This window comes from Zootoca vivipara, chromosome 5 (genome assembly GCF_963506605.1).
Source record: "Zootoca vivipara chromosome 5, rZooViv1.1, whole genome shotgun sequence".
In the NCBI taxonomy this organism is placed as follows: Eukaryota; Metazoa; Chordata; class Lepidosauria; order Squamata; family Lacertidae; genus Zootoca; species Zootoca vivipara.
The window spans coordinates 77,326,033-77,336,245 of record NC_083280.1 but is presented as its reverse complement, the minus strand read 5'-3'; the positions used below and the strand labels follow the sequence as shown (position 1 = coordinate 77,336,245).

At 47.3% G+C, this 10,213-nt stretch overlaps 1 protein-coding gene across 2 annotated transcripts in view; it reads left to right on the top strand.

Annotated features, from left to right (window-relative positions):
* Positions 1 to 8,107: 8,107 nt before the first annotated feature.
* WAPL (WAPL cohesin release factor) overlaps positions 8,108 to 10,213 on the top strand; it is a 41,309-nt gene continuing 39,203 nt past the window's right edge. The window contains exon 1 of one of the 2 annotated variants that reach the window (XM_035137610.2): positions 8,108 to 8,473. The gene's annotated coding sequence lies outside the window, so the exon portion shown is untranslated. Of the gene's footprint in view, positions 8,556 to 10,213 lie in introns of both variants that reach the window. The other variant, XM_035137609.2, reaches the window with a different exon arrangement.

The window sequence follows — 10,213 nt, the reverse complement described above, 5'->3', positions numbered from 1 at the left end:
GGAAAGGAAATCCTGATTACAGCTTCCTGAGGAAACTGAACAAAAACAGTATATAATTTGAGGAGAAAGAAACAGAGTTTTTGTCTTTCATTTTTCGGTCCTTGTTCAGGGCAGGGATGTATAGGACCCAACATATGCTAGCAAACATCTTGCCAGTCTAAGCAACACCTCCCCAATTCCTGGAAAACCCGGACGTATGGCAAGGTGCTAAGCAACACCTCCCCAATTCCCAGAAAACCTGGACGTATGGCAAGTTGGGCTATTTAATTTTTTTAAATAAAAAATCTTTAAAAATTAAAGAAAAGCCCCCAACAGCTCAACAACACTTCAACCAAAAAGAAAAAAGAAGTTCAACAGCTCTGTCCAGATTTTTACTTTTGGGAATATGGCAACCCTACTTTAACACTAGCAAAACCAGCCCTTAAATTGCACACTTAAATGATCTCTGCTGCTGCATTTCCACCTCCCTCCACAACACAGTGTCCCCACCACCAGAGAAGAAAATCAGCTAGCAATGGCAAAGTAACCACCAGCAAGGGGAAATCATTTGGGGGGGGGGGGCCTTCAAAGCATCTGGTTTACTTTTGGGTGTACTGCTGCTAGTTTTTGAGACTTGCATTTCCCATCGTCTTGTCAGTCTGCTCCCCATACTTAGCGTAGACTCCCTCCCTCCCTCCCTCTGTGTACACACATTTGAAAACACACAAGTATAAATGAATAAACAGCTATCATAAAAATCTTTAATCCTCTCTTGTTTTGATGAAAACTAAGCCCTGTAGATTTATTCATCCTCAGAAGTGGAGAGACTGTAGCAATATGCTTTTAAAAATTATTATGTATTTTAATACCGGTACATTCATATCTCACCTTTCTCCCACGATGGGGCTCAATGTGGTATTTCCTGGTTGCCTCCCATCCAAGCACTGACCAAACCCAGACCTGCTTAGCTTCAGCAAGATTTCTGCATCATGTTTGCTCAGTCCATGCCCTTTGTTATGCTCTCAAATGAAGTCATAGCTATGCTTTCCATTAATGAAAAAGCAACTAGGTGCCCGAAGCATTCCGCCTGTTCCTTAGCTTTGACATTTTGACAATATGCTTCATGTGTGTGTTGATATTATATGAATTGCCTCCATCATCAACAACAACAATTAAAACAAACTTCTTTGTTTTTTGGCTCTCCCCTCCCCCCCCCCAAAATCCAACCTTGCTAACATTTTGGGGTGTGGGTGGAACTATACATACTTGGCAGCTCTTTATTGATCCCGCATACTGTAGGGTTTCTCCCCCTGATTCAATTACATTTTAATTTCGTTTTGCTCAGCTCCGATTTATAATGCAGTCTTTGCTTCCCTGCATTTACATTTGTCAAAGACCTGCTTGGCGATGTATAATTTAGCAGTGCTCCTTTGAAGACAATGATTTTTTTTTAAAAAAAAGGCACTCAAGGTGCAGCCCAAATCCTCTTTTGAATAATAAGTTCACAGCTTTGCCGTAACTGTAATTCAGGCATCTAACATGATTTTCACCTTGAATTACCACCATCTCCTCCTTAATGAACCGGACAGAGATGTGAGTTAAACATTCCCAGCGTTTCCTCTGGAGCCACTGCCATGCTCTTTGCTTCCCATTAGGTGTCAGTGCAGACCAACGCAATAGGATGCCACTAAATAGGCTTTTCTCCATTATAAAAATGCATCTAGGCACACTTTACGTGTGAAGACTATGTGACGCACCTATCGCAATGTCAGCTGGGGAGGGGAGACTGTCCTTATATAGTAAACCCCCCCTAAAGCAAGCTGCATCCAAGGCCAGCTGAATACGGGGGCCCGTAGCTCAGGTGCAGTGCCTATTTCACATGCAAAAGGTCCCAGCTTTAATCCTCAGCATCTCCAGCTAGGGCTGGCAGGAGAGACTTCTGTCTGAACACCTGGACAGCTGCTGCCAGTCAGTGTAGATAATACTAAGCTATATAGATCAATGGCAGAAGCAAACATCTCATGTTCCTGTGGGCTTTAATTTTTTATGTTTGTTTGTTTGTTTGCTGGCTGTCAGGGGAGCGTGGCAAATGCCTTCCCCAGTCAAGGCATCAATAATACCCAAGGCTAGCCCCTGAGACAGAAAATCCCAAAAGCATCTCTCCCTGCCCTCAGCAAATGAAAACACAAGAAGAACAGAAAAAATGATTAACAATCTGGTACATGGGCGTAGCCAGGGGGCAGGTAGGGGCAGCTGCCCCCCAACCAATAGAAATGTTAAAAAATACATAGCAAACTGAGGTTCTTGCCCCCCCCCAACAAAAATCCTGACTATGCCCTTGATTTGATGCTTTCTCACGGTGCCCGAAGTTAGTTGCCTGAGGCGGCTTTCTCACTATGCCTAAGGAGATGGGAGTAAAAATATGAAATGATCCAGCGGCAGGAACTGAATATATACAGTGCTTTTTTCGGGGGGGGGGCAGGGGTATGCATACCCGTAAACATTTTGTGAATCTAAGTTTGGCCTCACTGATGGGCAGTATTTTAATAGGAATAGGAAAATGAGAGTACCCCTAAACATTTTTTATAGGAAAAAAAAGCACTGAATATATATACTTTGTTGCAAGGAACTATTATGATCCTGAATAGTCTGACTCTGGCCTGTAAACTGCATCTCAAAGGAAGGAAAAGAGTTATATTAACCTTTCCTAAGCCACTAGAAAATTGAATTGTAAAACCATTTAAGCCACATACCACCATTGCCCTCATTCAGGTAGCATTAAGCGTCTTCCTTTCTCTACCAAAGTGTTTGTGACTTGACTTTTCAAAATGCGCCCATCTGACCTTATGTTCTTGGTCTCAAGGACCAACCAGCCTTTGATGTTGCAGCCCTTGAATGAGCAATCACCCGGCACTTTTTTTCCTTTTCTTTTTTAAAGAATCTAGTCTATTTTGTAGGAGCAAAATGGACAGAAAACAATGGCAGGCAGGCCCATGTCTTGGAACCAGGACGTGTGACAGGGTTGTTGTTGTTGTTTTTGCAGAGAAGCCAAAAATGTTCGTTTCCCCTCCATGTTGGGGAGGGAATGTGTTTGCTGACATTCTGCTGAAGGCTTCACCTGCACGGAGTCATGTCACAGGCCCAGCATGTGCCCAGTTTGGTACAGCTCGCTGAACCAAAAGGTTTAGTGGTAGCATGAGAATATATAGTATGTCATTGTTCAGTGGAGAGCTGGTGGGAAGCAACATTCTGGCCTCTGCCACTAGCTAGGGCCTCAAGATCACCCCCTCCTCCCAGTCTTCTCTTGAAGTGTGGGAAGTAGGCAGAGGAGGGAAATTGACAGATCATGGGGTTATTATTTATTGTATTTATATACAACCCTATACCCGGAGGTCCCAGGGCGGTTCACAGGAAAAAAAACAAAATATAAAACCACAAAATATATAATCAAAATAAAAAACAACCTTACTGTGGGGCTTACTGCTTGGGGCATTTGAAGTTTGATATACCTTAGGGCTTCAACATGTCTTAATATAAAAGAAAAAGAAAAAACCAAAAGAAAGCAAAACCATGTCTTAATATGGCCCTCGCCCTGTGTCAAATAGCTTACCGCAACCTCATTCTGAGATTTAACTCCTCATCTTGAATACTCAGGGCAGGAGGAGGCTATGACCCTGAACCCTGTTGCCCCCTCGCCCATCACCATCCTAGTCATCCAACATTAATGTCAGTAAGCCATGTTCATGAAATAAAAATAATAAAACCAAAAGTTCAAATGCCACCAAAGAACTTTAACTTGCCCCAAATGCCAGTGGCAATATCCTGGGTTGGATTCCAGTACTGTGTGTGCTTTTGTCCCACTGAAATCAGTGGGACCTAAAACATGACTAGGAGGAAAATCCTAAGCATGCCTACTCAAAAGTAAGACATAGTAAATTAAATGGGGCATACACCCAGGTAGGGGGTTAGGAATGCAGCCTAACTTGTCCCATTGGCTTCAATAAAACTACTGCACTGATTTAAGTCCTGCTGGATTCAACCCTCTGGTATCTTACCACATCTTATCATAGATAGCTACGTGAGAAAATGTAATCCTGCAATTCCCACTCCAACCCAGCCTAAAATAACACACACACACACACACACACACACACACACACTTTGTGTTTCCTCAGTTGCTCATATCTCTGCCTGAGAATGAACCTGAATTCACTTCAGATTTTGCTTTAGACAAAATCTTGTGACAATCAAGGGATATCCAGGACATACAGAAATATTGCTAGTCTTAATGTAATTCTTTCAGCCTGGGACATTATTATTTTTTTGTGAGAAAGAACTCCCAAGTAAAATTTGCTTTAAAATACAGTACATTCTGTGAGGAACAGTGGTGGCAATCCTGTTAAAAACTGAGATTTTTAATGCAATATATTTTAGTAAGACTGTCTTTCAGGAGCGAACGTAGGAGTTTGGGCGGCGGCGGCGGCGGGGGGGGGGACTGGTGAAGATGTACTGTATGAGATGCCTAACTATCATTGTTGCTTCATCCTGTAGAACCAGTATTTCAAGAAGCTATTACCTTCTAGGGAGGATTCTCAAACTGGCATGATTGTAGCAGATGGGAGTGTAAACTGCAGAAAAGAAAGGGTGTTTGAGCGCACAGCAGTTCTTTGCCGACTGGCTTGCACTTCTCACAGTGGAGCCGTGATAGGGATCACTTACTGATTCCCCATCTCCTGAATTTTGATTTCAGTCACTGATACTTGGTTTTTCACTTGCCGGCATTTCTGAAGCTGACGTATTCTAGCATTTAGGCTTCAGGCCATTTATGTGCCAGGTTGCAATACCTTTGGTAAGGGAAAGCAACCAGTCAGAAGCTGGTGCTCAATTGCAGATTGCTGACTAAAATCAGTTCAAGTTCCGCCTCAAAAGTAGACTCAGAACCATGGCCCTGGGCACATAAGCAAGGGTAGAACTTTTGTCAGACAACATTGATTCTTATGATACAAATTAAGGAAGATTGCTTCATAAAATATTTTACAAAGCCCCCTCAATATACATGTGTTTTACAGTATCAACGTACGTAAAACAAAGACTAACCAAAACCACCAGATTACTGCCTCCAGAAGTTTCCAATATGGATGAGAGAGGGAGGAACATGTACTGGGAGAATATAACATGTAACGCCAAAAATGTCCCTTGTAAATCATTCCTTTTATTATGTATTTTGTGTTTTCATTTTGTATTTTTATGTTGTGAAGCGCCCTGTGATCTTCGGATGAAGGGCCCTATTCAAATTAAATAAATATTCTTATGTATTCTGTTGGAAGCCACCCAGAGTGGCTGGGGCAACTCAGTCACATCGGCAGGGTACAAGAAATTAAAATAACAACAACAACAGTTTCTTCCCTCTAGTTCATGGGTAGGCAAACTAAGGCCCGGGGGCTGGATCCAGCCCAATCACCTTCTAAATCTGGCCTGCGGACGGTCCGGGAATCAGCAAGTTTTTACATGAGTAGAATGTGTGCTTTTATTTAAAATGGATCTCTGGGTTATTTATGGGGCATAGGAATTCGTTCATTTTTTTCTTTTCAAAATATGGTCTGGCCCCCCACAAGGTCTGAAGGACAGTGGACCGACCCCCTGCTGAAAAAGCTTGCTGACCCCTGCTCTAGTTATCCTTCTCTCCCTCCTCTCCTTTTGTTGTCTCTGGCCAGAGTGTTGAAATTTAGACTGTAAAATTATTCATGTAGGGACATGTCCTAAGCTCTTGTTACATGGTAGAGCACTGCTATACTGATCGAGCTATATAAAGTAACTATGATGAGGGTTTCAACATTGTCTCCTAAGTAGAGTTTGGGGGAGAGGGCCAGTGCCACCCCCCTCACACGCATGTCAACGGTTTCACCAAGGGCCCTCCTTTATTCCATATATGTGAATGGAATTAATTCTTATGCAAAGTAAAGTCCAGAAAGTCCAATGAGAGTTAACAGTTCTTAACAAGCTTGCTCTTGCCCAATATTGGAGGTTCTCCATTTGACCACACTCAGGTTCTTAGAATCACAGAATTGTACAGTTGGAAGTGACCCCCAAGGATCATCTAGTCTAACCCCTTGCAATGCAGGAAACTTTTTGCCCAATGTGGGCCTTGAACCCAGGACTCTGAGACCGAGAGTCTCTTGTTCTACTGACTGGGTTATGTTGCTAGGCTAGAGAATCAGACTATATACAACAGGCATCCCCAAACTTCGGCCCTCCAGATGTTTTGGACTACAATTCCCATCTTCCTCGACCACTGGTCCTGTTAGCTAGAGATCATGGGAGTTGTAGGCCAAAACATCTGGAGGGCCGCAGTTTGGGGATGCCTGATATACAACATTCGGTCCACAGGACCACACTGAAGCCAAACCACAGGGAGAAAAGGAGTTAAATGGCAGAAGCTTGTGCATTCAGAGACAAGAGAACAATCAGAAGTTTGGGGCTGGATTAAACATTAAGCACTAAACATTAATCACTAAACATCAAGGGAAGGGAAACACCACAGACATTTTCCAATGCCAGATTTACCATGGACCATGTGGTGCAGCTGAAAATAAACATTATTTATACAAATATAGAAAAAGAAACATTATTTTCCATCTTACTGTAGGTTGCTTTAATTTCAAAAATAAAATTGTATTTTATGGTTTATTATTGTTTATAGTCGTACAGTACCTCGGAAGTCGAATGGAATCCATTCCGGAAGTCCGTTTGATTTCCAAAACTTTCAAAAACCAAATCGTGGCTTCTGATTGGATGCAAGAAGCTCCTTCAGCCAATCAGAAGCCGAGGAAGCCCCACCAGACATTTGGGTTCCAAAAAAATGTTCACAAACTGGAACAGTCACTTCCGGGGTTGTGGCATTTTGAGAGACGAAACGTCTGAGTTCCAGGGCGTTCAGGAGCCAAGGTACGACTGTATTTTGAAATAGATATATACAGGGGAACCAAAATATTTTAAGTGCTTTGGGCCTCTACAGGTCTTAATCCAGCCCTGGAAGCGTTGTGTGTATGTGTTGTTGTTTCCACCCCCATCGTTCAACCCAGACACTGAGGTCCAGCTCCGAGGGCCTTCTGGAGGCTTCCTCACTGCAAGAAGTGAGGTTACAAGGAACCAGGCAGAGGGCCTTCTTGGTAGTGGCGCCCGCCCTATGAAATGCCCTCACATCAGATGTCAAGGAAATAAACAACGTTCTGACTTTTAGAAGACACCTGAAGGCAGCCCTGTTTAGGGAAGTTTTTAATGTTTGATGTTTTATCGTGCTTTTAGTATTCTGTTGGGTGCTGCCCAGAGCGGCTGGGGAAACCCAGCCAGATGGGTAGGGTATAAATAATAAAATTGTTGTTGCTGCTGCTTTTAGCCCAGGGGTTGGCAAGGTTTACCTCTCCTGGGCCGGTTCACTTCAACGGAGATCCCTCCGTGTGAGCGTGCACGGCTGCGATTTCCAGCATCTGTGTCTGCGCAGACACGATTTTCAGCGTCTGAGCATGCACAGACGTGTGCATGGAAGTGAGTCCCCGCGCAGCGCTGCACCGGTTTAGTGCAGCGCGTGGGGACTCACCGAGCACGCGGCTCGGTTCGGGGGCAGCTCGTGGGCCAGTTAAACGACCCCCGTGGGCCGCTTTTGGCCCATGGGTCTTAGGTTGCCTACCCCTGTTTTAGCCCATGGGTCCTTCCAGCAAATCGGAGCAACAACCCTTTTCAAACTCAATAAAAAGCAACGCATCCATCAGCCAGACCACAAAAAACAGGGGATATTAAGTAGGTAAGCTGTCAAGGGAGCCCTTGGGCCGCTGAGTCAGCACTGCTGCGGTTTGCAGAACTCTCCAGAGGCTCCAAAACGCGTCCCAAAAAGGGAAGTCACCATCACTGGGCGTGCGAGGAGGAGCAGGGGGCGAGGAAAGGAGTTGCAGCGAGCCAGACTGAACAACTACAAATCCTATCAGCCCTTTGGCTGGCTGGCGCGCTCGCGGGGGCGCCCGAACGCGGCCGTCGGCGCCGGCGCATGCGCGACGTCGCCCGGCTCGTCGGTTGAGCAACGCGGGCCGTGATTGGCCGCGGCGGCGACGGCGACGGAGGGAGGCCGAGTGTGTGAGCGCAGTGACGGAAGGAGCGGTGGGCAAATGGCGGAGAGATGGTCCAGGGCCCTGTTCAAAGAGCAGCCGCACTAGTAGTAGCAGCAGCGGCGGCGGCAGCGATAATCCCGGCGCGAAGGAAGCGGCGGCGCAGCAGCCGGAGGAGGAGGCGGCGGCGGTGGTGGCGGCCGCGCTGCGAGGACGCGAGGCCGGCGCTCTAGCCCGGGCGGCCTGTGAGGAGAGGCGGCCGGAGGAGCCCGAGGCCCCGGGGGCGTCGCCCGAAGGCATCAAGCGAGGGCAGGAAGGAGAGAGCCCGGGAGCCCGGCCGTTGGGAGCGAAGCCGGCGGAGGCCCCGGCACCCCCGTCCCTCTCCACTTACCCCGGCAGGTTTCGGTTTTCCCCCTCCCCTTCCGTTTCTCGGTTGTGGTTGTGCGTTTGTGGGCTCGTTTCCTCGGCCTTGCTGTGGTAAGTGTGGAGAATTAGAGAGAGGTCGAGCGAACTCCCGGAGGCCTATGCCGGGCTCTCCGGCGCTGGGTGAGGAGGCGGCGGCGGCCTGCTTTCTCTTCCTCGCCTTCCCACACGACGGGAAGCCTCGCAAGGCCGTAGAAGGGGAGGCGGCCCCGAGGATGAAGCCGGGAGGGAATCCGTATATAAATATGCGTGTGTACATAAGGAGAGGGGGAGGGTGGCGGCGTTAACTCCGAAGCCTCGATGGCCTGCGTTTCTGTGCCTATAAACACCAAGCAAGGGATCTTCTCTCCCTACACCCCCCCAAAAAGCTTCAAAAATACTCCTTCCCTGTTGCCCCCCCCCGCCCATGACACGCATCCGTGATGGGGGGGGCTGCAATCCAGGGCAGGACTCGGTTCCTGGCGAACCGCGGCACAAGTGACTCCCGAGGAGACGTGCGCAGCGAATCGGTTCATGCGACCTGCTTATTTCGAGGGTCTTAACCCGCCGCTCTGCATTTCTTCTCCCCCCTCCCCTTCGCCCCCTCGGTTGCGAGCGAGGGGGGCCTTGGGGCGATCAGGTGGGTCGGACTCCGAGGCGAGAGAGAGGCGTCGACTCTCAGCGCCTAGGCCTCTTCCGGGGTAAGGGCTGAGGAGGCGACTTTGGCCTCATCCTGGAAACGGCCCGCTTCGGCTCGTGATGCTCCCGATCTCGGTGGGCTGTTACCCAAATTACGAACTCCTGGCCTGGCAAGCTCTCTCGTGTGGTCCTGTATCTCCCCCCCCCCCCCAGCTCGAACTAGGGTGCGGCTCGGACTCCGCCTCGGGTTCAGGGCCTCCCCCCGTCATTATTCGTAGGGACCCCTATCCCGAAACAGTGGTCGCAGTGGCTCTCTGTTAACCCGCTTGCCCCTATGGTCGCGCTGGCACTCTCTGGTCTCTTGCAAGGCGGGAGGACGGTAACAGCCATGAGAAAACCGGAAGGGAAATGACGACATTTTCCATTAACTTCGTGTTTTCGTTCTGGATGACACGGTATCCTCATCCTCCCGCCCCTCCATTGTCATAAGGCACCACCGCTCGTGCCTTAAGTTAAAAGAAGTGGGGTGGGGGGAGGCCACCTTTCATGATCTAAGAAGCAGTGCAGGAAAATGCATTAGGGCCCTTGAGGCAGACTATCTTTAAAAGGATTGATCAGGTGGCTTTCGATATAACTTTTTGAACAACCATATGAGCGTAGCATTAATACTTAATGATGTAGTAAACTTTGCACTTTTATATTCTGTGATCTTCTTTTTCACTGTCCCAACCTTAACTAATATCTTAGTGGCCAGCAAAGAATATGAAAGGGCTAGGTTGTGAACTGCAAAGTAAAACTGAAGCACTCTTGGAAGAGTAGAAGGCAGAAAGGAGAAGGCCCTTCAGTCGCAAACATTTCAAGGCTAGTTTTTTTCATAGGGTGCTTCATCTGATTCAGAACATTAGATCAACTTTGGTGTTTTGAACTTAAATAATTCCTAGTCTAATCAAATGAAATTTTAGGCTGGGCATAGAAAACCTGTGGCCCTCCAGACCTTGCTGTGGTACAGCTCTCATCATCATTCACTATGGGTCTTTGCTGACTTGGACTCATGGGAGTTGGAGTCCATCTGGAGGGCTGCAGGTTTCTCCATC